This window comes from Trachypithecus francoisi, unplaced genomic scaffold (genome assembly GCF_009764315.1).
Source record: "Trachypithecus francoisi isolate TF-2019V2 unplaced genomic scaffold, Tfra_2.0 Lachesis_group8, whole genome shotgun sequence".
Taxonomy (NCBI): Eukaryota; Metazoa; Chordata; class Mammalia; order Primates; family Cercopithecidae; genus Trachypithecus; species Trachypithecus francoisi.
In genome coordinates, this window is record NW_022681473.1 from 20060699 (window position 1) to 20088275 (window position 27577).

The window sequence follows — 27577 nt, forward strand, 5'->3', positions numbered from 1 at the left end:
TCCATGCTGCACCCGGCCTCCTTTCTCTCCATCTCCCCACAGGCTCAGCCCTGCCCTTAGAAGCCAGCCTGTCGCCAGCTGGAGGCCTTGCAATGACTGCAACTGAGTCTATTCACCCTCAACCATTATCCCACCTCCCTGCCATCTTCTCAGGGCATCACCTGTCTTCCTCCTCTGCATAAACCCTTTCATGGCTCCCCAGTGCTCCTGGGGAAAAGCCCAAACTCAGCACAAGAGGCCTATCTCATATCCCTTCCCCTCCCCTACTTCCTCTGCTCACTCCACCCAGTGGCACCACTTGTAGCTCCTTGAATGCTTCTGCTCTGTCATGCCCCAGGGACTTTGCATGTGCTAATCCCTCTGCCGGGAATCTACTCTCTCTGGACTCACAGACTCCTTTGTCCCCCTTTAAAACATTCATAAACCAGTCGGGTGTGGTGGCTCATGCCTGTAATCCCAGCCCTTTGGGAGGCTGAAGAGGGTGGATCACCTGAGGTCAGGAGTTTGAGACTACCCTGGTCAACATGGTGAAACCCCATCTCTACTAAAAATACACAAATTAGCCAGGTCTGGTGGTGTACGCCTGTAGTCCCAGCTACTCAGGAGGCAGGAGAACTACTTGAACTGGGGAGGTGGAGGTTGCAGTGAGCCGAGATCGGGCCACTGTACTCCAGCCTGGGTGACAGAGCGAGACTCCGTCTCGAAAAAAAAAAAAAAGAAAAAAATCATAAACCAAGCCTTCTCCAGTACCTCCCCCTTCCCCAGCATGCATCACCTGGTCTATGGGCTGATACATCACAGTGCATTAGACAGGCTGCTGCCTGCTGTTGCCTCAGGGGCCCTCAAACTTGAGCCTCCATCAGAATCTCCTGGAGGGCTTGTCAAAACCCAGGTTTGCTGGGCCTCAGCACTCCCAAGTTTCTGATTCAGTGGGTCTGGGACGGAGGTCTGAAAATCTGCATATCTGAGTTCCCAGGAGATGCTGGTGATGCTGGTCTGAGGAGCATCCTTGAGAACTGCTATTTAAACTCTAAGCAACTTGAGGTTGGCCTTTTATTATTTTTTACCTCCAGCCTCTGAAAGAATCTGCTTTAAGGTTGGTGCTCAATCAATACTTGAATGAAAGGTGTTGATGCATTTGTTGCAACCAGTGGGAGTGACAGGATATGTCTTGAGACATTTTTTCCCCAATTTGTTCACTCTGCAGTGGGTATTCTTCTCTCTTCTTTCCCAAGATGGTGGCCAAGTCTTTGGGTTCTAAGCCTTGGGGGTGGCTGGTTTCCCAGGCCAGTCAGAAAAGTGGCTGGGTTTAGGAAGACAGCTTAGGCTGAAGCCCATGAAGGTGGCTGCGGTGTGAGCCTGCAGAGGAGAGCGGCAGAGGCAGCAGGCTTGAGGGGAGGGGTGGAGAGCGTCTCTAGAGATCAGCCGGATTGGTGGGATCCAAAAGCTACAAGCTCAGGTGCCCTGCTCCCGGAATGGCTCTCCCAAGAGAAGATCAGACTGTGATGGGGGGATCCTGAGATGCCAGAGAATGGCTGAGAGACTGAACACCAAAGCTCATGGCTTGGAGTTGCAACCAAAGACCACACCTGTGTCCTGGTTGGCACAGAAATAGCTGCTGCCCACCTGGCCTCATTAGACCCTGAGATTGGCAAAGAAGCCTGTCTGCGGAGCCCCTGTGCGGGCTCAAGTCCAGCAGCCTTTCCCAAATGTTTCGGATCACATAAGGCCACCAAGCCTCCTATGTGATCCTAGGTGGTAAGAAATCCACTCCCCAACATAATTGGGATTGAATGTCTTTCAAATGCACGGAGGGAGCTGAGGGCAGATTAAATCAGATTTAGAGAAGTAAAGGCAGATGGCACACCTTGTACCTGCTGCAAGTCCATTTAACACCAACGATGTACTGGGCCCCATGCCAGTCCTGCTGGAGCCTAATGCCAATTGTGTTCACTTGGACCTGGGCCTCTACCCGAGTGTGGCAGCAGAGGGCACAGCTGGGAGTGCAGACTGTCAGAAGGTGAGCAGGAACAAACGATTGTGCTGCCGGGGTCACAGACGCTGGAGCTGGACTGAGCCCTGGGGCACCGTGACAGAATAAGGGCCCCTGGCAGGTGGCCATCCACATTGTTTGTGAGCCTGGCACTCCAAGCCTGGCCTGAATGTGGTTTGGCTCAGGCCACTCTCATCCCCAGGACTCTGAGACCCCATAGAGTGCTGGAGACCCCTGTGACTCAGAGCAAACAGTGCTAGGGAAGCCAGGCTGCCTACAGGACCTGACTGCTCCTGCTCCTGTTCCTGCTCCACTGAGGCCCCTTGGCACCAGCCTCAGGACATTTAGACTGGATGACAACTGGCTGCAACAGCCACCAGACTACTGTCCCCTCCTGACCTCCTACCTATCCCCTGCCCTTAAGGAGAGAAAAAAAAAAAAGAAGAAGAAAAGTTCTAGTCTTGAAGAGCCCTGCATTCAAAGAGAATGTTGCTAGGAAAAGGGACTGATGTGGTTGGCAGGTGGAGGGAAGAGGAATTTGCTTTTTAATTTAAATCCTTTCAGATCATTTGAATTTTTAAGAAGCCTATATTGCTTGTGTAATAATAACTTTTCAAAGTAATTTTTTTTTTCTTACAAATGCAAAGTAGTCTGGAAAAACCCATGGGGGAGCAAGAAGATGCAACAAATAACTTAAGGATGTTCATTAAATACACCATCATCATTTTCTTGAGCATTTACCATGTGCCCAGAGCTCTGCTACATGTTTTAACACTCATTATTTAATTTAAAGCTCATCACAGCCCTATGATGCCATTAGTGCCACCATTTTCTAGATGAGAGACGAGAATTTGAGAGAGACTCAATAACATGCCCAAGGTCACCCAGGCTCAGAGCTGGAGTTTGCAAGCTCTGGTCCTTAAATCAGGATACACACCAGGCTGCCTCCCTGAAATCAAACTGAGAAAGCTGATCAGCTCAAAAGCCATTTGTTTTGAGTCCATTCCACTACTTGAAAATTCCTGATATTCCACGGGAGCCAAAATCAAATTGTCATGGAAAAACAAGCCAACAGATTGGTATCTCCAGCCACCCTGGCTGAGGCTGGGACAATATGGATTCTAGAAAATCCACTGTGATCCTTCCACCCATCCATCCATTCACCAACCCCTGGCTGACACCCCACATGGCAGGCTCTGTTGGCTGCCAGAGACCAGAGAGGGTGAGATACCCACAGCCACCAGGAGACCGCAAGGCAAACACAGGGGCAGACTGGACCCCTAGCCCCTCCCACATGCAGGCTTGGCATCCTCCAGAAATAATCAAAACCCTTTGCAGTTCAGGATCCAAACAAGCGTCAAAGGGAGGTGAAAATGAAACAGGACCTTGCCATTGGCGCCCAGGGCAAGCCCATCTTCTCCATGAAACACTTCAGTTTTCCTGATGCTAAACGGGACTTGGCAATCCACCCCATCCTTTAGGTCCACGTGCAACACCAGACCAGTTCATTTTAGTGGATTCTCTGGCATTTCACCCAGGCTTTAGGCCCAAGATGGCAAAGGAGAGTTGAACAAACCTTCAGGTGCCATGGGAAGCCGGCGGGGGGATTTCCCCCCAAGGTCTCAGCCTGAAGACCTGAGCTGCTGAGAGCAGGGACCCGGAGCATCCTATCCAATAGGACTCCACGTGCCTCTCAGAGGCCCAGGCACAAAGCAAGTGCTCAATGAAGTGCTGGTGAATGAACGAATAAATGTGATTCTAGGTAAGGCGGCCCCAACCCCATCACTATTTGGAGATGGGAGGGGTGTGACATCCCACCCCATCACCAAGTTTTTTTTTGTTGTTTTTTTTTTGAGACGTTGTCTCACTCTGTCACCCAGGCTGGAGTTCAGTGGTGTGGTCTTGGCTCACTGCAACCTCCGCCTCCCAGGTTCAAGCAATTCTCCCACCTCAGCCTCCCAAGTAGCTGGGACTACAGGTGAATGCCACCACACCTAGCTAATTTTTGTATTTTTAGTAGAGACAGGGTTTCACTACATTGGTCAGGCTGCTCTCGAACTCCCGACCTTGCAATCTGCCCGCCTCAGCCTCCCAAAATGCTGGGATTACAGGCGTGAGCCACCGCGCCTGGCCCCCATCACCGAGTTTTTTGGGACATGGACCAACAGGCACCTATACACTGAAGACTCCCACAGAGTTATATTAATACGATTGAAATATAAATAATACCAACACCTATAGCATCAGTACTACACTGAATGCTGATCCCTGGCAGGTGCTCTGTTAAGCACTTTCTGTCATTCAAGTATTTCCTTTCATCTTCACACAGTCTTATGAGAAGTATACTATTATTATCCCTAACTTACATATAAGAATACTGAGGCTGTACTGCTGGCAGAGCTCAGATCCCAATCCAGGTCTGACATGGAATACAATGTTTCAAGCTGGAAGGAGCTTGATAAACTACAGGCCAGGAGGCTAAGGACATCAGTAGCACAGCCGGAACCCAAGTCTCCCAACTTCCAGCCCAGGGTCTGCCACTAGGGCGGCTGCTTGGAACGCTCTAGTGAAAATGAGCCCTAAGCTCTGTAAAGTATCTCAGGAATGAGAGGATTAAGAACTCCTGGTCTTTGTGCAGCACCATCTCTTTGAAAGGGCCCTCCAAAACTCCCTTTTCCAGGGAAGAAGAAGACAAAGGGAAAAGGGAGGAGCTACTAAACTCCCCACCCAAGCTGTAATTGAAAGCAGCCTTGAAGACAAGATGGCCCCAGGCCCAGCACGGCCAAGCCTGGAGGCCTGCAGGAAAGAAGGCTAACCCAGTTCATCTGGCTTCCTGCCTGGCACAGTCTTTCAAGCCTCAGGGTCCCACTGCCAGGCCTTTGCTCTCACTGTGTCTTCCTCCCAAATGTCCTGTCTAGCGTCCTCACCTGGCCCATATCTAGGCTCAGCTCACAGGCCTTGCATCCCCTGATTTTACACCACCACTGTGCAGCAGTAACATCTCCTTCTGGCCTCTGAACCCCCAAGCCTTCTTTTCTATTTCTGCTCTGTACCCTCCCATTCTTTACCTTGGATGTCTTGACTTTGATCGTCTCCCTTAGAGCTGGCCTCTGAGGTGCCTGTTGAGTGCATCTGAATGAATGAAGAATGCCTGGGAAGTGGAGCTTGTATGATTCGTTTTATGAACAGGTGCACACTCCAGGAGCAGGTCTGCATACAGATCTCTAACAGTTGCCCTTCCTCCTCCCCAGGGCCATGATGAGTGGCACTTTACACCCTAAGTCCTAAAGGCTGAGAACCAAGTCATTCTGCTATTTCTGCTGCATCAGGCACAGGTGGGAACTTTACAAAATGGTGTAGAAAGTAACTGACTGACATATCTACCAAGCCAGCCCAGTTACGGTTTAGCACCGTGTGAGACATCAGGCGAGAGGTTGGGGGCAAGACACCCAGAGGAGGGTCCTGTCCTCAGGAAATCTCCCAGAGGAGAGGGCAGGGATCCCTGAGGACAGGGACCTTGGGCTTTGCTCACCCTCAATCCCCAGCATCTAAAACAGCTCCTGGCACATGGTAGGCACTCAACAGCCATTGGCTGAATAAATGAATTAACACTCATTGACCCAGAGGTGCTGAGCTCACCATATAAGGCAGGGTGGTGCTGAGCGCTGAGCTGGCTGCATGGTGAGTCACAGCTTTGGAGCCCACAGGCGAGACACAGACCGAGAGAGAGACTGGGGGAGGGCCAAGAGGTTTGTGGTTGACCAAAACCAAGCAAAGGGCAGATCTGACAAAGTGCCTGGCCATAGCTGCCAGGGAGGCAGCATCACAAGCTGCATATTTTTTATGCAGAGGAATATTTGCTCAAATGAAATCACACATCTCACCCTAAATGCAGGACAGAGCTGCCACGGTGGAGGGCAGCAGGGCTGCCAGGCTGGCCTGGCCACGTGTACCCTCGTGCCCCCAGAGGCAGAGCCTCCACTCAACCAGTGGCTGTCCCCCTTTACTCCCCGTCCCTCTAAGGGGCTTCGGAAAAGCAAGGCTGCGGCTGGTCTTCTGAGAAGGGGCCCGTTTAGGGCAAATAAACCCTAAAGAGGCACAAGAAACTCCCCCAAGTCAAGAAGGAGTGGAGGTGGGGGGAAGAAGGAACAGGCCTTCCCAGCGAGTGGAGGTCTACTCAAGGCAGCCAGGTGCTGGGGTGGCTGAAATAGTGGGGCGGCCATCAGAGAGTGCAGGGACTCTTTATGAGAAGGACCTTCTAGAACAATCTTTTTGGAACGTGAAGTACCACTTGCAGATCCATCAGAGGCATGGGGGGTGTGTGTGTGTGTTTGTGTGTGTGTGTGTGAGAGAGAGAAAGTTGGGCTTTCAGATACTGGATTCACTAAAAATGAGGCACTTAGAGAGAGGCCAACCCTGGTACCATAAATTACAGGAAGGACCCCAACTGGGGCACATGCAACCATCTGGGTGCTTTATTGCCCCTGCCCCTGACTCCCACCATGACACCAGTAGGAAGAATCTGCTGCTTTGTCTGCCCGGCATTCCTTTCTCCTTTTTCTAAAAACAATGCCTGGATTTTCCCTTGGAAGTTCATCCCCTCATGCATGCAGGCTGACTTCTCCAACTCACGACACCTACCACCCTCCCCCACAAACCCCCACCCCCCCGATCCCCCAATCCCCCACACACCCCTAATCCTCCCACAAACCCCCCACTCCCCCCCAACCCCCCTACAACTTCCCCACTCCCCCCACAATCCCCCCACCCCCAGACTGACCCAGTCTGGCCAATCAGCATAGCTTGTCCTCCAGGTTTCAGTGATTGCTCAGAGGTGGTCATGTGACTCAAGACCATCCAATAAGCCTTGACTTTGGGATTTTTGTTGGAACTCCTAGGAAAAAGAAGCTCTCCTTCCACTGGATTTGAAATGAGCAAGACGTCAGTCTGCAGCTGCACGTCCCTGCCCTGCTGCCACATGGAGAGTGGCTGCCAAGGACTGAAACTCACAAGGAGGGAGGCAGGGGACACGGATGTAGTGAGACATGGTCCTAACAGCATCATTTGAGCCCTGGCTTCAGCCCTGCCTGCCTTGAAACCAATAAATAGGCCCCATATTGCCAATATATTAGAAAACAATAAAAAAGCTAATAAATGGCCTATCTTGCTTAATCCAGTTTAAGTGTTGGCTCCCAAATGATGCAGCATCTGACCTCAGCTCAGCCTTTGCCCTCTCACCACCCACTGCAGCCAACCTTTACTTCTGACCCACTACTGGTTCTTGCTTACCTGGGCAACAGCTCCACCCTTCCCCAGCTGAGCTTGAGGGGTATGGGCCAGCAACCTGTTGGGCTAGCGTGTACCTCAGCCTTCTCAGCTGTCTGGCCCCTCCGAGGGTTATCTTTTTGGCTAATCTAGTGAAACCCCAGCAACCTTGGCTCAGATCCACTCACACTATCTGCACCCCTTACACTCCTGCCCATGCACCTTTGGTGTGATAGGGGAGACAGACACTAATGCATGAAAGAGAATGAATGATAGAGAATGAAAGAATGATAGAGAATTGCCCTGCTGATGGTCACCCTTAGCAACAACAACAACAACAACAAAAGTAGCGAAAATCCCCTTGCTGAACAAGCCTAAACTCCGTTACCTGGAGAGCCAGCGTTGAGACGTCTGCAAAAGGATTATGCCTGCGTCTCCGGAAATCAAATTCAAGGGGTTCCAGTTGCTTTGATGGTAGTATTAGAAGCTCAGCTCATCTGAAGCTTGACGTTGTCCAGGAGATGCTCACCTGTGAGAGGGAAGCAGAGGCAGCCGTGATTACCTGCCTGAGCTGAGGTCTCTTCTTTCTGTTTGAAGGGCTCTCCTGGCCCTGCAGGAGGCGAAGTCATAAAACCAAGACTGCAGGAGCCTGCAGGTGAGCATCAGGACTGGGGACTCAACATCTAGATCTGACTGAAGTAGCCTGGAAATAATTCTAAGACACAAAGGTATGCATGTGCCCGTGTATGCGTGTGCTGAGTAAAAATACATAAGCATCATAACCCCTGCATCTAGCACAGGGCCCCTTGCAGAAGGGAGAGGAGGTTCAGCAAATGTTTCATGATTTGCTTTGATGTAAAACATAATTTGTACGTCTGAGTGCAAGGCAACTCCATGAGTCCAAGCAGATTGGAGAGAAGTTTCTTCCTCGTATGAAAATGCATTCCTGGGATGCTCCATGCAGCCAGACCAATGGCTTCCTTTTACAAATAAGGAGACTGATACCCAGAGAGGGGCACTGACTTGCTCAAAGTCACAAAGCGAGTTGATGGCAGAGCAAGGCCTAAACTCTGGGTCTCTCCTGACTCATGCTGAGGCCTCTCTCTGGAGCCATACCCTTCTCTGTAGCTGTCAGGCTGAAGCAGCCCCAGGAGCACAGCAGAAGCCTGTTGCATGCTGTGGCGGCTGACGGGGGAGGATGCTTACCACCTCTACCCAGTCTTGGGCCTCAGCAGACAAATGTTTCCTGGCTCTGCTCAAGCCCAGACAGAGAACAGGAGGTTGCCCACAGTGGCCAAGAGCATAGGCTTTGGAGGCAGGTGAACCTTGGCCACAGGCGCAACCTCTTTCCAGAAGAGGCAAGTCAGGTATCCTCTCAGAGCTTCAGACTCTTCCTTTGTAAAATAGGAATAATAATAGCATCTTTTCCTGAGGATTGCTAGGAATTAAAATGACTTTCATAGGTCCGTGAAGCCCACAGAGGAGCACTTGGCATCTAGAAATTGCTCAATAAATGTTAAGGAGGTGACGCAGAGGACAGTGCATGTGCATGTCAGGGGAGGTGAAACACCAGCCTTGGGTTGTCTTGTGTTCCTGGCAAGCCTTTAGACAAACAGCATCTCTAAATTCCTCCAGACATTCCTCCCCTCTGCACCCACCTTCTCCCCTTTCTCTGCATCTCAGAGACCTGCGTGGGCCCCCAGATCAGCAAGCCTACCCCTCTTTCTAGGCTGGGAACCTCCCATCTGCCTAAGGATCCCCTTACCCCCGTCACCAAGCACAGCCCACATTTCGCCAGCCAGTAAAACGCAAATGTCATTAGCACTGTGCAAGCTGGTGAGCACGAATGTTACACCAGACGGTGTGAACTGGGGAGCAGGGGGAGGGTGCATTCCCCAGGAGGGGTGGCATTCCCAGCATTTTCCAAAAGGGCATGATAAAGAAATAAATAAACGGCTGCAGGAAAGAGGTGACGACAGATTGTTCCAGCAGCAGCATACACAGCCATGCCGTCCTTGCAGGCTCACCAGGGTCGCCCATGGTTCCTGCTTCAGCCTACCCTGTCCCAGTCCTTCCTCTGGGCCTCTCCTCCCCAGCATCTCCTACTCCTCTCTGTACCCCACCATCACACATCTGATAAAGAGGCTCATCGGGGGACCCCCCCGGCCTCCATCTATCTCCCCCAACTTCCATGCTCTCTCACACTGGCTGAGAGAACCAGATCACCCACCTAACTAACAGATCCATGGAGGGGGGAATCTTCACTCTATGAAGGAGGTGACAGCTGTCGACCCGCAGGCAGGAGTCCTGGGTTCCAGTCCCAACACCACACTAACTTGCTGTGAACACTCAGGCACACCCTCACCTGCGTGAGGCCTCAGTTTCTCCATCTGTGAAAGGGGATCACGGACCCTCCCTCAGTCTGCCACCTCTCAGGCCAGCTTTGAAGCCTGTGCTTCTAATAACTCACAGGCAGAGGAGCTTCTCCTCCTCTAATTCCCCTGATAACACCCGCGGGCATGTGAAGGCTTCCTGGAGGAGGGGGCAGACATGGGTGTGTGGAGATGGCAGCAGAGTGCTGTGGGCCATGGACCCAGGGTGAGCACAGGCATGGAGATACTCAGATGTGGGAGTGGGGGGCAGGCATTTGAGACCACAGGCCAAGGCTGCCTGTGGGAGCTGAGTAGAAATGAGTATAAATGTCCCGTGGTCAGTGCTTGACGTGTGTCCACCCATTTCATTCTAACAGTGCTATCATCCCCATTTTATGGATGAGAAACTGAAGCCTGGAGAAGCTAAGTAACTTTCAGATACACAGCTGTGAAATAGACTGGATTTGAACCCCTATTTGCTTTACGAGCGGAAGCTTTTGATCACTGTGGGGGTGCTGCCACCTAGACTGTTTAAAATAGAGCGTGAACTAGAGACATTCAGGAGGGCATGTGTCACCCATGTATGCACATGACTGTCGGCAGCATGTGGGGGTGGGCATGCATCTGTGTGTGTGGTGGGGGGGAGGGATTCAGCGTGTGAACATGTGTCATTGTAAACGCACGTGTGTGTCATCCTCAAATAAAGTTCCTTTCCCAAGTCCGGGCCCAGAAATGCCAGTTGGGGAGGATATGGCTGAGTGGTGGATGGGGCTGGGAGTGGACAGTCACAAGGCCCTGGTCATCCCACAGCAGCTCAGGAAGCCCAGCTCTGAAGGCTGTGAGCCTGGCCCACGTCACCTATCTTCTGATCTCAGGCCCCTTGAGGCCAGGTCCCTCTCACTGAGGCCTGCCTGGCTTTTTCCTTGGCTCTGTCTCCTTCCCTCTCTAGCTATCTGCTCCAACCAGGGGAATACATCCCGTAGATCAAGTCTGGCGTAAACACAAGGCTGCTGCCAGCAGGTAGGGAAGCCAGTGAGCATTGGCATCCACGGGGGAGGTGGGGAGAGCACAGCTGTGGCACAGCCCGACTTGCATTCCACCCCTGGCTCCACTGCTAGACACTGGCTCTGTGGTCGAGGCAGGCAACCCACCTCTCTGAGCCTCGGTGAAACCTCACAGAGCAGCTGAGATGCCTATCTTAGGTCAAGTTCATGCAAACTGTAAAGTGCAGTGACCACCAACAGAGTGATAGTTCTAATCCCCGTGATCAAGATAACCCAGGAAACAGCAGAGAGTTCCCCAGGGAGCCTTGACTGAGAATTCAGCAGATCCCTTTACCTAAGTCCCTCTTTCCCCACCTCTGGGCCTCAGTTTCCTCATCTGCAAAATCCTCAGGATCAAAAACAGAGTGGCGTTCAGCCCCTTGGATGTCTCGTTTTCTTCACCATTATCCACGATGAACATCATAGCTGGAATTAATTTGCCAGAAACCAGAAGCCCATTCACGCCGCAGTAAACCAAATAAATGGTGCCCAGGACAAGGAAGTTTTATGGAAGAAGAGAGGAAAATAGTTTTGTTTGAGTCACTGATCAAGACGAAATGTGACAATTCTCGGAAGACAGAAGGAAGCGTGCAGGGAGGGAGGGAAGGAGGGAGGGAGGGAGGGAGGAAGAGCTGTTGAAAGTAGGTAGAACTTGGACAGGTCTTCCCCGAAATTTGCATGGGGCTGGTCCTGAATTCAACAGAGAAGACAGGGAGTTCTGTTTCCTGGAGACCACGAGGAACATGAACATTCACTCATTTGGAAAGCATTAACTGAACACTTGCTATATACCTGAGATTCCAGGAGCACCAAGGATGAGAGAGGCACAGATTACACCTTCAAAGGAGCTATTCACTGTTATGGGCAACAGAAGACAATGTCTGTGGGTCTGTAGTTCCAGGTGGCTAAGGAGGGGTTCATCAAATCATTATGAATTCAGAGGAGTGAGAGGTCCCAGGGAAGGCTTCCTGGAGGAAGGAGAAGATTGGAATGTATGAAGATGTGGAAGGCACTATAGGCAGAGAGACCAGGGCAAACAAAGGCACAGGGGTACCCACATGTGGGTGGGTATTCAAGACCATGAGCCAAGCCCGCCTGTTGGGGCAGAGTGGGAAGTGAGACAGAAGTGGAAGGCAAGGGGTGGATGGTTAAGGTCCTTGAATGCCAGGCCAAGAATGATGAAATTTATCCACAGGCAATGGGGAGCCACTAAAGATCACAAGGCAGAAATGTGCTTCCAGGAGGTTAAAAGCAGCAAGAAGGCTGGGCACAGTGGCTCATGCCTATAATCCCAGTACTTTAGGAGGCTGAGGCAGGTAGATAATGAGGTCAGGAGATCAAGACCATCCTGGCTAACATGGTGAAACCCTGTCTCTACTAAAAATACAAAACATTAGCCAGGCGTGGTGGTACACACCTGGTAGTCTCAGCTACTCGGGAGACTGAGGCAGAAGAATCACTTGAACCCGGGAGATGGAGGTAGCAGTGAGCTGAGATCGTGCCACTGCACTCCAGCCTGGGTAACAGAGTGAGACTCTGTCTCAAAAATAAATAAATAAATAAATAAATAAATAAAATAGATAAATAAAAGCAGCAAGAAGCCCAGGCAAGTGGAAACAGAAAACAAGAGGATGGAAGGAGAATGGGCAGGGCCTGGTGGGGGGTGGGGTGAATGGGGATAAAGGTGATGTCAGGGGAAGGTGGGTGGGTGGTATGGGGGGATACTGAGTCTGACAGGCCGAGGGTAGGAAGACAGATGTAGGAGGGAAAATGTTGGCTGATTTAGATACTGTGAGGGTTAATTTTAGGTGTCAGCTTGACTCATACAGACATGTCATGTTTGCATCCCAGCTCTGCCACTGTCACCAAATATGTGGCCTCAGGCAAGTCATTTAACCTCTCTGGGCCTCAGTTTCCTCCCCTATAAAGTGGGGGAAAAAAAAATAAAGCCATTTCAGGAATGTGAGATTCGATCAGCTTATATATCACAACCACTTTGAATACAGTAAGTGATTGTCGAATGCTTCCTTTTTAAAATTTTTTACTTGTATTAACTAGTGATGCCTTTCCTCTACTACAAATAAAGACACTGAAGCTCAAGGTCAAATAATAGGCTACAGTTGGCTGTGCTGGGCCTCAAATCACAGAGGAAGCAAGTTATGAGCAAATAAACCTGAGATGACTCAGAAAAGAGTCTTGATTTTAAAATATTGTTAAAGAAAAAGGGTATTTTATGACTTTTGCACAATGTGCTTATTAAACTCAAGCTATAAATGTGAACTAATAAGTAAAATGAGTTAAGTTAATGAAAAAACCACCTTCAGGATGAATCCATATTATCTAATGGCAGTCCATAAACATAAACATAACATTTAAAAATACAACAATGAATTGCAATGCCCAGCAGTTCAAGGAACTTGCAATTTCTCTGTCTGAAAAATAAAAGCTATTGATTTTTGCTGGGTTCTCATTGCTCATGAGTGAGTCTTTGGGAAGTCATAAAGGAAGGAATTATTTCCAATTGTTTACTCACTAAGGATCATATGTATTGAATTTAAATTGTCTCCAATTCCTAATTAGTACAAACCAAATTAGAATCTGAGTACAGCAGCGCTGCAAAGGTCCTTGGAGGCCTCTGAGCTCAGTTTTTCTTTGTTTTATAGACCAGGAAGCAGAGACAGAGAATGGGAGTGACTTGCTCAAGATCACACAGCAAGGGTAGGATCCAGGTGAGAAATAGGCTCCTGCACACAGGTCAGCATCCTGCTTTGGTCCCCACAGTGTTCAGGATCAGGTTATTAAATCCAGTCCTAATGGGTGTGCTGTGCTGGTACCCATGCCTCAGCCCAAGTGGTTCCTACAATAAAAACTTTCTCCCAGCTGCTGGGGAAAAGGAATCTGCCCAAGAACGGACCCTCAAAGCCAAACACAGTCTCAGAGGGTGCAGGAAAGGACTGGTGGCCAAGTTTGCAGTGAGTTTCTAAGACATGACAGCACATTACCACGTATGGAGCACTTGAGCCCTGTGCCAACCCAGCTTGGCTTGGCAGCCCTGCCAGACAGGAGACACCTGGGCCTCAAGTTCTGTTCCGAGAGGGGCTGCAGGGTGGCACGGCCCCAGTCGTAGGTCAGTTCCTCCCAGTGTTCCAGGTGAGGCTGGGGAACAAAGTGCTCATTGTATGGTGGGTGAGGGAGAGGTCTCTAACTCAGCGAGGCTCTATCAAACACACTCACATCACACACACACACACAAACATACACCGCCCAATGAGCAGAGACCAAGGAGCTCTGCATGTGGCACAGGCGTGTGTGTATGTGTATAAATGTTCAGCCTCAGGCTGCACATGATTATCAAGCAGATGTTTAATTACTACCTGAGTGTAATTAATCAACACGATTAATACACAACCCATACCACATAATTACTTTGCAATTACACCAAAACGAAATATTTTATTGCTGAGGGTTTGCTAATTACCCGGCCTTGCCAAAGGACAGGTATAATGGGCAGCAATTTTTCTTCCTTCCCTTCCTTCCTTTCCTCCCTCCCCTGCCCTCTCATTAATCTTCTGGGCTGATGTCCCCACCACACAGAACCAGGAGCCCCAGAGGGCTGCGGACTCCTCCTCAAGGTGCTGCTTCTGTGCTCAGGTCAGTTTCCAAGTGAAGCCCTGGTCCTCTCCTCTCAGTGCTTCTGCTTGGAAATGTATGTCCACTCCAGAAATAAAGACAGCCTCCTGCAGGCCTGTGAATGGAGAGGTGTGTGGGGTGGGGGTTACCTGCAGAAGCTCTGCAGGCAGCTGCCTGGAGTGGAATCCTGGCTCTACCAGTTATTGGCTGGGTAATCTCTGTCAAGGTAACTGTGCCTCAGTTTCCCCATGTGTAAGATGAAGACAATGGCAGTTATCACCTGAGGGGATTCTTGTGAGTATTTAATACAGCAAAAGCCATAAAGCACAGTGCCTGACACAGAGGAAGGCTTGTATAGCAATTATTGTTATTATTGTCCCAGAAATGGCCCCTCCAGGAATGCTTCCAGTCATTCAGTCTCCCAGACTTACGGGCCTTCAAATTCCACTCTCTCTCCCCTGCCAAAACAACTCAGTCCCATCTACCTGGAAACATCTCCATAATGAGGCCCCTCCCTTCTCACCCCCTTCATGGACTCCACATCCCTAACCTGAGCTTTCATCCCCTGTCACCCAGTCCCCAGCTATAACCTCCACAGTCTCTCTGCTGCCCCTCCATTCCATCCTCCACCAGGCGGGAAGACAGATCTTCAGGAATGAAGCTTGGACCATGTCCCTCTCCTGCTCAAAAACCTTCTATAGCTCACCATTGCCTCTTCACCAAGGTGCTTCCCCACCTGCTGTTTTAGGCCCTGGAAGACTACCAATGCCCAAGTCCCTCCTTCATTTATTAGGGTGTTAGTATAGCACAAACACTTGATCTTTTGATGAAGCAATGAGCAATTGATCCCGTGAAGGGATGTTTTGGTAGATTTTAGATGCATCTCTGCCTTCCAAGTTGGAATGGCCCAGAGCATTTTTATAAGCCTGCATATTTCCCAAGTGTCTCCTGGGAGGTGAGGTTTATCTGTCATAGTTCATTTGTAGACCATCTTGGTTCCTTTCCCCTTCCCCTGATAAACATCCTGCCTGCATTTAGGAACAATTGATCTTTTAGGGCATAGTAACCCCCATGTCTGGCTGAGCAAAGAGACTATATAAGGACCCTCAGACACAGGGTCAGTGCATGGTCCACTTGAGAGGCAAGAATCAGGGACAGGACAATAGACTCTAGCACAGGTGGCACACACTGGAGAGAGAGCCAAGGGGGGGCACACACATGTGCGTGCATGCATAGTATGTACATGTTTGCAAAAAGGCGGCCTCTGCAGCCACTCCTGAGTGTGAATTAACTCTTTCAGAAGCCAGCATATCAGGTAGCACACGAGTCATTCATTCAGTCACTCAACATAAGGGGCTGAGCTCTGGAGTCAGAGTGCTGGTGTTGGAGTCCTGTCTCTACTTCTGACCAGCTGTGTGACTTGGGGAAAATGCCTTAAATTATCTGGGCCTGAATTCTTATTTATAAAATGGGGATAATCAGAGTTCCTACTGATAGGGTTGTTACTACATGTAACATTGCCATTGCCTCTTCACCAAGGCCTCTTTAATCAGGGCATGGCACCCGAAAAGGGCCGATGTTATCTACTTTGTTGTTATTATAAATAAGAAGAACAAATCCTGGGAACACAGAAACTTGGTGCCTAGAGCTGATCATGGCATACAGTACTCCACCAGTGGTGGGTGAAATCCCTGCAGAGACATCACAATAGAAGGCAGTAAGTGATAGTCATCATTCATTCACTCAGCAAACACTCATTAACTTACTTAAGTATGTATAACTTACTATGTTAGGCACTGGGGGAGGGCACAGAAATTCTGGCACTGTCTCTGCAGTGAAGCTAAGTTAGCGATATGTTCCCAAATAGCTGAAGAAGACAGAGGCTGGAGAATGTTCCGAACCACTGACTCTTGTATTCCCAGGGCCTGGAATGGCATGTCATACCTGGGCACTGAATGAATGGGTAACAGCGCTGTTGAAGATGGAGAAAGTAGCACCTGGATGGGTGGTTTAGCTGCAATGGGTGTTGGAGATGATGAAGAAAGGCGCTCTAAGCAGAAGACACAGCCAAGGCAATGGCGCAGGGGTCTCCATTTGCATGGCAGGTGTAGAAAGCAGCAGGCGGGCTGTGCTTTGGCAGAGGTATGAGAGGAGAGAGGAGAGGGAGGTAGACAGGGACCCAGCAGTGCCTGGAGTCACAGGGACCCAGAGGAACTTCACGACAGGGGCAAAAGGGACCACTCTAGGTCCTGGGTTTTGTTTTTTCCCCCTTGTCTGATGTTCCAACTTTGATCTTTGGAACTCTGAAGCCCACTCTCCGGAAGCTGATGGAGACACTTCCAAGGAGCATTGATCTATTTCTCTCTACTGGGATTTGTATAAAACTCCCTGTTCAGCCAGAGGCCAGACCACAGAGAAAGTGCACAGGTCTTAGAGGGCAACCTCTAGGTGGTTAGGGGATGTAGGGCTAGCCCCGCTAGGAAGTGGGAAGTGTGACATCCAGGGAGCTGTAGGAAGGGGCGGGTGACACCAGGAGCAGCTTCCACTCAGAGCCAGCCAGGCCCCAGAGATTCCCCACTGGCCTGCTGCTCAGGCTGTGTGTGGCAAACGTGATCAGGGAGAGAAGCTTCCCTCTTCTCTCCACGCACTCACTCACATCCCCACACACACGTGCAGCATGGCCAAGTCTGGGGTTGGATTAAAGCAGAAAGGTCAACAGGTTAGTAACACTGACCAAGAGGAAGAAAACCCTTGTTCTAGCCACAGCCCTGGGATGGCGTTGCTGTGTGTCCTTGAGCAGATCAAGTGCCCTCTCTGGGCTTCTACTTTCTCCTCTCTGTAAGGAGACAGAGGTATTCCACCATCTTCAACCCTGGAGTGGAAGGCAGAGGGCTAAGTGCTCACAGATGGGTAAAGGTGAGGTGAGGGGGAATCTGGGGAACCTGAGCCAGGGGAGTGAAATGACCTGTTCCTGGGATAAGGCCAGCTGGCACAGACTGGGACAGGCATCAGGGTCTCCTGCACCCCACTTCCTGGGTGAGTGAGGCTGAATTTGAACCCTGGCCTCATCACTTACTATGTGACCTTAGATACCTTATGTGAACCTGAACGTCTGCCTTCTCATCTGTAAGATGGGGACATGTCTCATGGGCAGAGTTAAATGAGAAGACGCAAAGAGAAGATCCATCTATTATCTGCTATTATCTGGGGCAGAGTAAGGCTCAGTAAGTGGAAACTATTATTAGTATTGCAATGATCATTCCATCCACATTGAAGGATTTTTCTGGAAAAACCCAAGCTGGGCAGCTCATACACCCCTCTGTGCCATCCTCTGGCCAGCAGGGACCTTGGGAAGTGCCTGGCCTTCACCCTTGTCCTCACTGGGATAGTGTGAGTCCCTCCCAAACCCTGGCAGCACCACCCTAAAGGAGAGCTTTCCTGACCACACCTCAACCACACAAGGACACGGAGTTGTCATCAGTTCTCTTGGCAAATGGTGGCAGGAGGGGTTCTAACCCCACCTGAAATGCGTCCTTTTTACTAAGCAGAATGTATCTACATATCACTTGATATGTAGGAATAACAATAGGAATAAATCAGTCCTGTTGGGGACAAGCACCCATGGGGAAATTCCAGGCCTTGGAGGGCCCTGGGGAGCAGGAGCGGCTTCAGCTGTGTTTCTCATTTCTGGAGGAAGGGAGCTGAGAACAATGGCCTTCTTCTCTGTTGGTCCTGGGGACAGGGGTTATTAGGGGTCATGTAGTCCATCTCTCACCCTTGAGGGAAGGCAGTCGCTTGGGCTAGGCCAGACCAGACAGACCCCATCCTGGGACAGTCTCCCTATTTATGGGGAAAGCAACAAGTCGGATGCCCCCCACCCAACTGCTGCTCATGGCCAACTGTGTGCTTGGCCAATGAGCTGCGGCATCTGATGTGTCCTCAAGCAAACCCGGTGGGCCCTATGTGGGAGGGATCATTGAACTGAGACCCAGGAAGGTCACTGATTCCTGTGAAGTGGCAGAAGGGGCATCGCACCAAAGTCTGCCAGGTGCCACGGCGAGTGCTTTCTTCATCATCCTAGACTGAGGGCTTTCAGGGTGTGCAGGTGCTTTGGGTGCTGGACCCTGGTCCCCTTTCCTGGACGGGACACCCATCCCAACTGCAGCAGTGCCACGGCTGCAACCTTCTCCAGGGGAACTGCTGTTGGCTATGAAGCCACCTTGCCCAGAGATCTCTGGAAGGCCACACCCCCATCTGTACCCCTAGGCCTAGCCCATAGCCACTGGCAGGCTAACATGGGGCTGTAACAGTCCAGCCCCCTTGCCTCTGTTGGGGACAATGTCTGAGAGGCCATTCATGCCCCAGAGACCAGGCTGAGTCTAGCCTGCTTTTAAACCTCACCCTTGCTTAGCTACTTCTTCTGCCTTCTCCTGCTTCCCTTGCTGGTTTGCAGAGCTCTCCTGAGACTCCTCCTTTGCTAGTTCACCTAGATAACCATCCTCACTCAGGTCCTGCTTTTAGGGACCCCCACCTAAAACACAGGGAGCTCACAAAGAAAACAGACGCAGTTCCTCCTGGCACGGGACTCAATGCCCAATAGGAGTCAAACCGGAGACAGGAATCAACAAAGATCACTTCGACTGTCACTGCTGCCCCCCTGCCCGCCACCGTCACCCATGGCCTCTATCCTAAGAGCTTACCATAGGCAGGTGCTGTACAATGCATTTTCCTTCCTGATCTCAAAACCAACAACCCAGCTAAGAGATGTGTTCTCCCATTTTAAAGATGAAGAAACGGAGGCTCAGAGAGAGAATTTGCCCAAGGTCACCTGCAGTGCGTACATGGCTGCACTTGGACTTGAACTCAGTTCTGCCTGACTGCTGGGCCCCAGCACCTGCCTCCTGATCACCAAAGGGACCTGAGTACAGCTGAAGAGACAGGGCCAGCGGGGTGGGGGGAGCCCCATGGTTAGAGTCCTCCCCTGGGCAAAGCTCACTGATGTCTTCCTTTGTCACCTTGTGCCACTCATGGGCCACGTGATGTCAGAGAACCACAGATGCCAGGAGGCAGCTCCAAAGAAAGAGAGGGAATAGGGGGTACCCCAGTGATTACTTCCCTGGGTTCCACTGGCCTCTTCCCACATCATGAGTCTGGGGCTCCCTCTTTCTCTCAAATGAGTCCTGTTGACACTGGCTCCCTTCCCCCACCCCTTCCTCACTCCCAATTCCTGTTATGTCACAGACTTTGCAGCTCAGCCAGGCAAGTAACAGGCAGAGAATGGGAATTTTACCTGTTAATTTGGTTTCTGAGCCCCTGCTGCTTGCCAAGCCTGAACAGCTCTGAAGAGAAGGAAAGAAGTGGAGAGAGAGCAAACAGCAAATGGGGCATCAGTGGTCACTAGGGGCGCACTCCTTGGGGGAAGGCAGCTCAGTGAGGCCGGCAGAGCCAGCCTCCTTGGCTCCAAGAGAAGGAAGGGGCCTGGTTTCCAGGGTACCAGCCATCTGCTCACTTTGCCCCATCTTTGGTGGGGAAAGAACTGAAAGCCTCAAGAAGCCAAACGAATCAGGGCAGGGGCAAGCTCAGCTAGGCATGGGAGACCCCTGCCCATCATCCTCCTTTCCCACAACCTGTCAGCCTTCCCTAACACAGCCTATTCAAAAGGTACTTTGAGGCCGGGTGCCGTGGCTCATCCCTGTAATGCCAGCACTTTGGGAAGCCGAGATGGGCAGATCACCTGAGGTCAAGAGTTCAAGACCAGCCTGGCAAACATGGTAAAACCCCTGTCTCTACTAAAAATACAAAAAAATTAGCCAGGTACAGTGGCATGTCCTGTAGCCCCAGCTACTTGGGAGGCTGAGGCAGGAGAATCACTTGAACCCAGGAGGCGGAGGTTGCAGTGAGCGGAGATCACGCCATTGCACTCCAGCCTGGGCGACAGAGCGAGACTCCATCTTGGAGGGGGGGGGAGCGGGCAGGGAAGCAACAAAAGGTACTTTGAGCCCGCACTATCCTGGGCACTTCATTTAATCCTCAAATCCCTTCCCATCCTCCCTTCATTATGAGACAGCTGTTGTTATTATCTCCATTCTGCAGGTGTAGAAATTGAAGTTCAAACTGATACTCTATCCTTAAAAAGGTCAACCTAGAGGTACCACTCCCAGGTCTACACTCAAGAGGACTCAACACAGGGACTCAAACAAAGATTGGTACACAAATGTTTATAGCAGCATCATTTATAGTATCCAAAAGGTGGGGACAACTCAAATGCCCATCAACAGATGAATGGATAAGCAGATGAATGTGGTACATCCATGCAATGGAATAGTATTCAGCCATCAAAAGTAATGAAGTTCTGATAGGTGCTACAATGTGGATGAACCTCCCAAACGTTATGCAAAGTGAATCGCACACTTTAAGATGACTAATTTTATGTTATGTAAATTTTGCCTCAATTTTCTTTCTTTTTTTTTTCTTTTTTTTTTTTTTGAGACAGAGTCTCACTCAGTCACCCAGGCTGGAGTGCAGTGGAGCGATCTTGGCTCACTGCAAGCTCCACTTCCCAGGTTCACACCATTCTCCTGCCTCAGCCTCCCAAGTAGCTGGGACTACAGGCGCCTGCCACCACGACTGGCTAATTTTTTGTATTTTTAGTAGAGACGGGGTTTCACCATGTTAGCCAGGATGGTGCCGATCTCCTGACCTCGTGATCCGCCTGCCTCGGCCTCCAAAAGTGCTGGGATTACAGGAGTGAGCCACCACGCCCAGCCCCCAGTTTTATTAAAGAAGAGGTAATGTAACTCACAGGAGGTCAAAAAGCTCCTAAGTGAGGGATCCTGACTCACACTTGTGGCTTTCTGAGCCCAGGGCCTGTACCCTTGGCCACCATCCTGTCGCCTGCTCTGTGCTTATCCACCTCCAGGCCTTTGCCTCTGCTTACTGCCCCCACCAGGAAAGCCCTTCTTCCCCATTTCTGTTGTCAGAATCCTTCCCATCCTTCTAGAGCCTTGGTTAAAAGCCACCCCATCCCTGAAGCCCTCCTGGATTTCCTGGAAGTTCTCTGCCTTGGAGTCGCACAGTCCTGGGTCTCTCCCTCTCCCAGGGCAAGTGGCTCCTCCTCTGCTTCCTGCTGAAGTTAGTGCTCCACAAAGTTCCCACCAGCCTGAGGGAATACTGCAGGCACAGGGCCCTTCCAAGAGTTAAATATTATGAAAGCCCCCGAAGTTCTCCACTCTGTGCATGGCATACAGTAGGTACTCAATAGATGATGGTTTTTAATAGGCTGGGTTCATTCCTGAAGAGCAAGGACCTGCCACTCCCAGGCGCAAGTCCTGTGCTCAGCAGGATTCCCCAAATGGCTGCAAAGTAGAAGGTGGAGAAGGTGCAAAGTATGAAAACTTCCCTGACAAAGCGGCACCTTCCTACCTGGAGAGAGCCTGTATTTCCCCTGGGCAGAAAACCTATCTTAGTTTATGTTATAATAAATGCAACTCCACTTCCTCTCAGCTAGGGTTGGCCCCAGCATGGGTGCACACACAGACATATATAGACACACAAAGACACACACCACACACACACACACACACAGCCCCTTGGAAGAGCCCAGCCCAGAGCAGACTGTTTCTGTTCAATGTTCGGGGCTCCTTAGACTTGATGTTTGTCGAGTGTTTTGATCCCTGAGGTGTCCCCACAACCAGCTTTCCCAGTTCAGGGGAAGTCAGAAGCTCTGGCCTCAGGGGAGGCAGGCCCCTGCCAAGCACTCTCCCTCATCACTGCACAGGCCTGCCCAACACCCCGCAAGAAGGGACAGCCACGTTCATTAAACAGATACTCATCAAACATCAGAGATTCATGTTGAGGCGGTGGGAATGGAGTGCTAGCAGGAAGATCTCTTAGCTACAAGCCGGAATGCTGGAGTCACACAGAGCTGGTCTGGTTCGGATGCTGCTACTTCCTGGCTCTGTGAAATGCTGGATAAGTCATTTTATCCCTCTGAGCCTCAATGTCCTCATCTAGAAGATGGGAATAAAGAGACCCACTGCTCACAGGGCTGTTGCATAGAGGAAAAGAGATGCCACCTGCAAAGTACTCGGCACAGTGCCTGGCACACAGTAAAGAAAGGTTCATCAGTGTGGCCATTGTTGTCATTTTTATTCTCCCCATCTTACAGATGCAATAACAGAGACCCAGGAAGGAAAACAGGAGTCTGGGAGAGTCATAAAGCCCCCAAGCTGATGCTTTGCTCCCCACTGGAAGCCCATTTTTCCCTGCTGCCTTAGGAAACGCCGCAGGTCTGGCATTGGTGATGGCTCACCCTGCCAGGTGGAAATAGCACAGGTGGCACCAACCCACCCACTTCTGTCAACTGTATGCCCTGGAGAGTGTCAAGCAGACAGCACAGAGGGCAGACAGAACACAGGTCTGGGATCTGGGATCGGACAAGAGGCTCACCCATTTCTTGGCCAGGTAGCCTTGGATAAGTCCCAGCTTCACACTTCTGTCCATGCAGTTCTCTTGGTCTGGAATGTCCTTCCTCTCTTTGCCCACCTGATGAACTCCCATTCATCCTTCAAGACCCAGTTCACATGTTGCCTCCTATGTGAAGCCTCCCATCTATCCCACAGCAAAGTGGCCACTATTGTGCTGTGCTCCCATTGCGTTTTCTTCATCTCTACAAGCTCCGTGAGGTCAGAGAGTGTTTCTGGTGTATTCTCTGCCGGACCCTCATCAACAAGCCTGGTATATACACACCATGTCAAAACTCAGTGAGATACTCATGTGCCAGGTACTGTGCTAAGCACTTTGCATGCAGTATCATTCTTTCATCCATGCAACAGCTCTATGAGTTGTAGGTCTCATTAAATCCATCTTACAGATGGGGACACTGAGGCTCAGAGGGGTAAATCATGAATAAGCCTCTATGATTTCACCCCATATTGGATGTTGACTTGTATGTCTTACTCATTCGACTTTGAATGGCCAAACGGACTAAATTCCACTGTGTCCCCCTGCTCTGGGTGAGTCTTCAGTCAAAGTCTATGGGACATTACCTCTCCAATAACTGTTGCCTGCCTACCTCACTGGCTTAAACTAATGATGGAATAAGACAGCCATCAGAGAAGCACTTCATAAACTAAAAGAATTACATACATCTAAAGTATTGGCATTAAGGATAATTCCAAACACCACATTCTAATCCTTTCAATACATCTTTGGAGCCTCTTTTGAATCTGCAATGGTGATGATGATTCCTGCCTCACTGAGTGGTGAGCACCAGGCAAGGTGAGGTAGGTGGACCAGGCCTGGCACAAATGAAGTTCTCAATAAATACTCATTTTCTTTCTTGTCAAATGATTCTTGGGCACCATAAGAAAGTAAGAAGGCGGCCGGGCGCGGTGGCTCAAGCCTGTAATCCCAGCACTTTGGAAGGCCGAGACGGGCGGATCACGAGGTCAGGAGATCGAAACCATCCTGGCTAACACGGTGAAACCCCGTCTCTACTAAAAATACAAAAAACTAGCCGGGCGAGGCGGCGGCGCCTGTAGTCCCAGCTACTCGGGAGGCTGAGGCAGGAGAACGGCGTGAACCCGGGAGGCGGAGCTTGCAGTGAGCTGAGATCTGGCCACTGCACTCCAGCCTGGGTGACAGAGCGAGACTCCGTCTCAAAAAAAAAAAAAAAAAGAGGCCGGGCGCGGTGGCTCAAGCCTGTAATCCCAGCACTTTGGGAGGCCGAGATGGGCGGATCACGAGGTCAGGAGATCGAGACCATCCTGGCTACACGGTGAAACCCCGTCTCTACTAAAAATACAAAAACTAGCCGGGCGAGGTGGCGGGCGCCTGTAGTCCCAGCTACTCCGGAGGCTGAGGCAGGAGAATGGCGTGAACCCGGGAGGCGGAGCTTGCAGTGAGCTGAGATCCGGCCACTGCACTCCAGCCTGGGCGACAGAGCGAGACTCCGTCTCAAAAAAAAAAGAAAATAAGAAGGCAAAACATAGACTGGGAAAACTATTTGCAACACTTACCTACAACAAAAGACTTATGTCCAGAATATATAAAGAACTCCTACAAATCAATAAGAGAAAAAGAGAAAACAACCCAGTTTAAAATTGTGCCAAAGACTTAGGCACTTTCTAAAAGAAGCAATCCAAATAGCTGATAAGCATATGGAAAGGTGCTCACCATCTTACTACCAGGGAAATGCAAATAAAAGGCACAATGAGATATCACTACAGATATCTCATTAACCCCACCAGTTGGTTAAATATCTTAATCTGATATCTCTTAACCCCAACAGTTGGTTAAAACTGGACAGATGATGCCAAGTGTGGGTGAGGAAGCAGGGCAACTAGAACTGTTCCACACTGCTAGCAGGACTGTCCTATGACATGCCCACTCTATTTGACAGCATCTGTTAAAGCTAAACACAAGACACAGCATTTCAACTCCCAGTTACACACCCAAGAGAAATGCCTGCCTAGACCCACTAAAATACATGGACAAGAGTATTTGTTGCATCTTTAATCATAAGCACCAAAAAAAAAGCAAACAATCCAATGTCCATCCACAGAAAATTTGATAAATTGTCATATATTCCTACAATGGAATATCACACAGCAATAAAGAAGAACAAACTATTGCTATATGCGATATTGGATATATGTGGATGGATCATAAAACCATGTTGAGCTAAAGAAGGCAGAGTCAGAGGAATGCACACTGTATGATTCCATTTATATAATGTTCAAGAATAGGCACAATTGCTTGAAGGTGATAGAAGCCAGAATGGTAGTTACCTGGTTGGGGGAAGGGTTGGGGGAAGGGGGAGGAAAAAGGGAAGTACTGACTGGGATGGGGCATAGGAGAGCCTTCTGGGCTGGAGGGATGGGAACATTCTATACTTTAATCTGGATGATGGTGACTTGGTGCATAAAAATTCTTGAGCTGCACACTGAAGATTTATACATTTTACTGGGAATTTTAGGATGATGGATTGAATCATGCCATTGCTAAGGCCTACCAGCTCTATCATTTTATAATTCTTAGAACCTGGAGAATGATTCTCAGGTTCTAATGATGGAATTCAAGGACTTCTTGCTCAGTTTCTTCTTTCTCTTCCCTTTCACTGCCCCTGGCTTACCTAGGAGGCCCTCTCTCGTTCATTATCCCTCCCTGACTTCATGGAAGTCAATCTGCCATTCTTGGCCTCATCATCCCGTCTGCACAAAGTGGGTCATGCTGCCTGGACTCTGCTCCAAAAGAGAAAGACACGGTCATGCATAGAAAATGCTCTGTGCATCACAGAGCAAAAATGTTAAATGCATTCTCAGAATTGCTAGCAGATGTATCTTTACATGAGGTCAAACACGTTCAGGCAGAATTGCAGTTACTATAGCGAGGGTGTGGTTTAAAAATCCAACTTGGTTCATGTGTGTTTCTTTGGCATGAAGGGACCTAATAGTGGCCATGAAGCAAAAGTCATGGGCAAGGGGCAGCCACGGTTGGACCTGAGGAGGCCTAGTTGCTGGCATGTTCCTCATCCTTGAAGGACACTGAGGCTGTACCCACCTTGGGGCTTCTGCCAACCTCTCAAAGGAAGGACCACTAGAGCTGGAGTCTGAGGATCTGGGTTCAAGGGCTGCTTTGGCCCTGATGTGCTGTGTGACACTGACAACCTGTTTTCCACCTCTGGGGCTCAGTTTCCCCACTGCACAATGAAAAGGTGGGCTAGATCAGATTTAGCGATCCTTCCAACCACAACTGTTCATGAGCTTACAAACGGCTCACCTCTTAAAATTTAAATCATAGCATGTCCCTTCCTGTTTAAAGCCTTATCTATGACTTCATATTAGACTTAGAAGAAAAGACTAAACTTATCATTTGGACCTGATGGTGGGATCCCTGCCAACCTCTGCGGGAACCACTGCCTCATCTCTCACTGGGCCCCAGCTGTATTGCTCTTCTCTCTACCCGTGAACAGCCCAAACCTATTCCTGTCCCAGGGCCTTTTGCACATACTTCCCTGTCAGTTGGAACCCTCCTCTTCTCAGCTCTGCACGGTCGGCTTCACCTGCTTTAGGGCACTAGCCCAAGGGTCCCCTCCATAAAGGCCTTTCCTGGCCACTGTAAGTAAGGCAGCCTGTCTTTCTTGTGTTTAAAAAATATTTTCCCACCCTCATACTACTTCTTACAACATGCAGTTTTTTGTTTTGTTTTGGTTTGGTTTTTTCAGACGGAATTTTGTGCTCTTGCTGGAGTGCAGTGGTGCAATCTCAGCTCACCGCAGTTTCTGCCTCCTGGGTTCAAGTGATTTTCCTGCCTCAGCCTCCCGAGTAGCTTGGATTACAGGCACCCATCAGCATGCCTGGCTAATTTTGTATTTTTAATAGAGATGGGGGCTTCACCATGTTGGCCAGGCTGGTCTTGAACTCCTGACCTCAAGTGATCTGCCTGCCTCCGCTTCCCAAAATGCTGGGATTAAAGGCATCAGCCACCCCGACTGGCCACATGCAGTCATTTGATGAATTCCTGGCTACCTTGTTTTCTGCCCACCTTCTGTGCTGGAGTATTACGCTCCATGTAGGCAGCCACTGTGTCTGTCACCACCAAACCCTCCAGCACATAAGCAGTAGACACTCAATAAATCTTTGCATATCTTTAATCCTGCCAGGCAATACTCCAGGGCTCCTGCTGCCCTGGGGGGCTGATGCAAGAGTTCCCCAAAGGGAAGAAAATGCTCAGGTATTGAGGTCCCAGCAGGTACTGTGATGATACCAGGCTCTCTGCATCCGTGTGTCATTTAATTCTCACTACATCCTTGGAGACAAGGAGGTAACTGAGGCAAAGAATAGTACAGTTGTACCCATGGTCATATAGCAGTAACCAGGAGCCCTGAGCTTGGAGGATGGCGGCCCCGTGCCACCTGCTGGCTACGGAAAACAGGGAAGTGATTCAATCTCTCTAGATGGTGTTTTCTGTCTGCAAAGTGAGGCTAAGATTTCCTGCCTGAAATGCAAGCTGTGTCATGATCAAGCAGGATAATGAACATGGTGTGTTTTGCACAACATCAAGCAGCACACCACTGCATTTCTGTTGAAACAGAAACAGAGTCTGGGGCCTGCTTTGCCCATGGGAATCTGTGCCCCATCTCTCCGGGAGGCAGCCTGGGACTGGAATCCTGCTCCATTCCAGCTCTGAACTGGGCACCCTCAGGCACTGATGCTACTTCACTGCTTTGAACTTCAGTTTTCTCATTTCCAAAATGTGAAGAATAATTCCCT

The 27577-nt window shown here is 50.0% G+C and overlaps 1 protein-coding gene across 3 annotated transcripts in view; it reads right to left on the reverse strand.

The window, feature by feature from the left end:
• Positions 1 to 27577, reverse strand: part of TSPAN18 (tetraspanin 18) — a 205101-nt gene that overhangs the window by 63173 nt on the left and 114351 nt on the right. For all 3 annotated transcript variants that reach the window (XM_033207771.1, XM_033207768.1, XM_033207769.1), the window contains one exon: positions 7647 to 7787. The gene's annotated coding sequence lies outside the window, so the exon portion shown is untranslated. The remainder of the gene's footprint in view (positions 1 to 7646; positions 7788 to 27577) is intronic.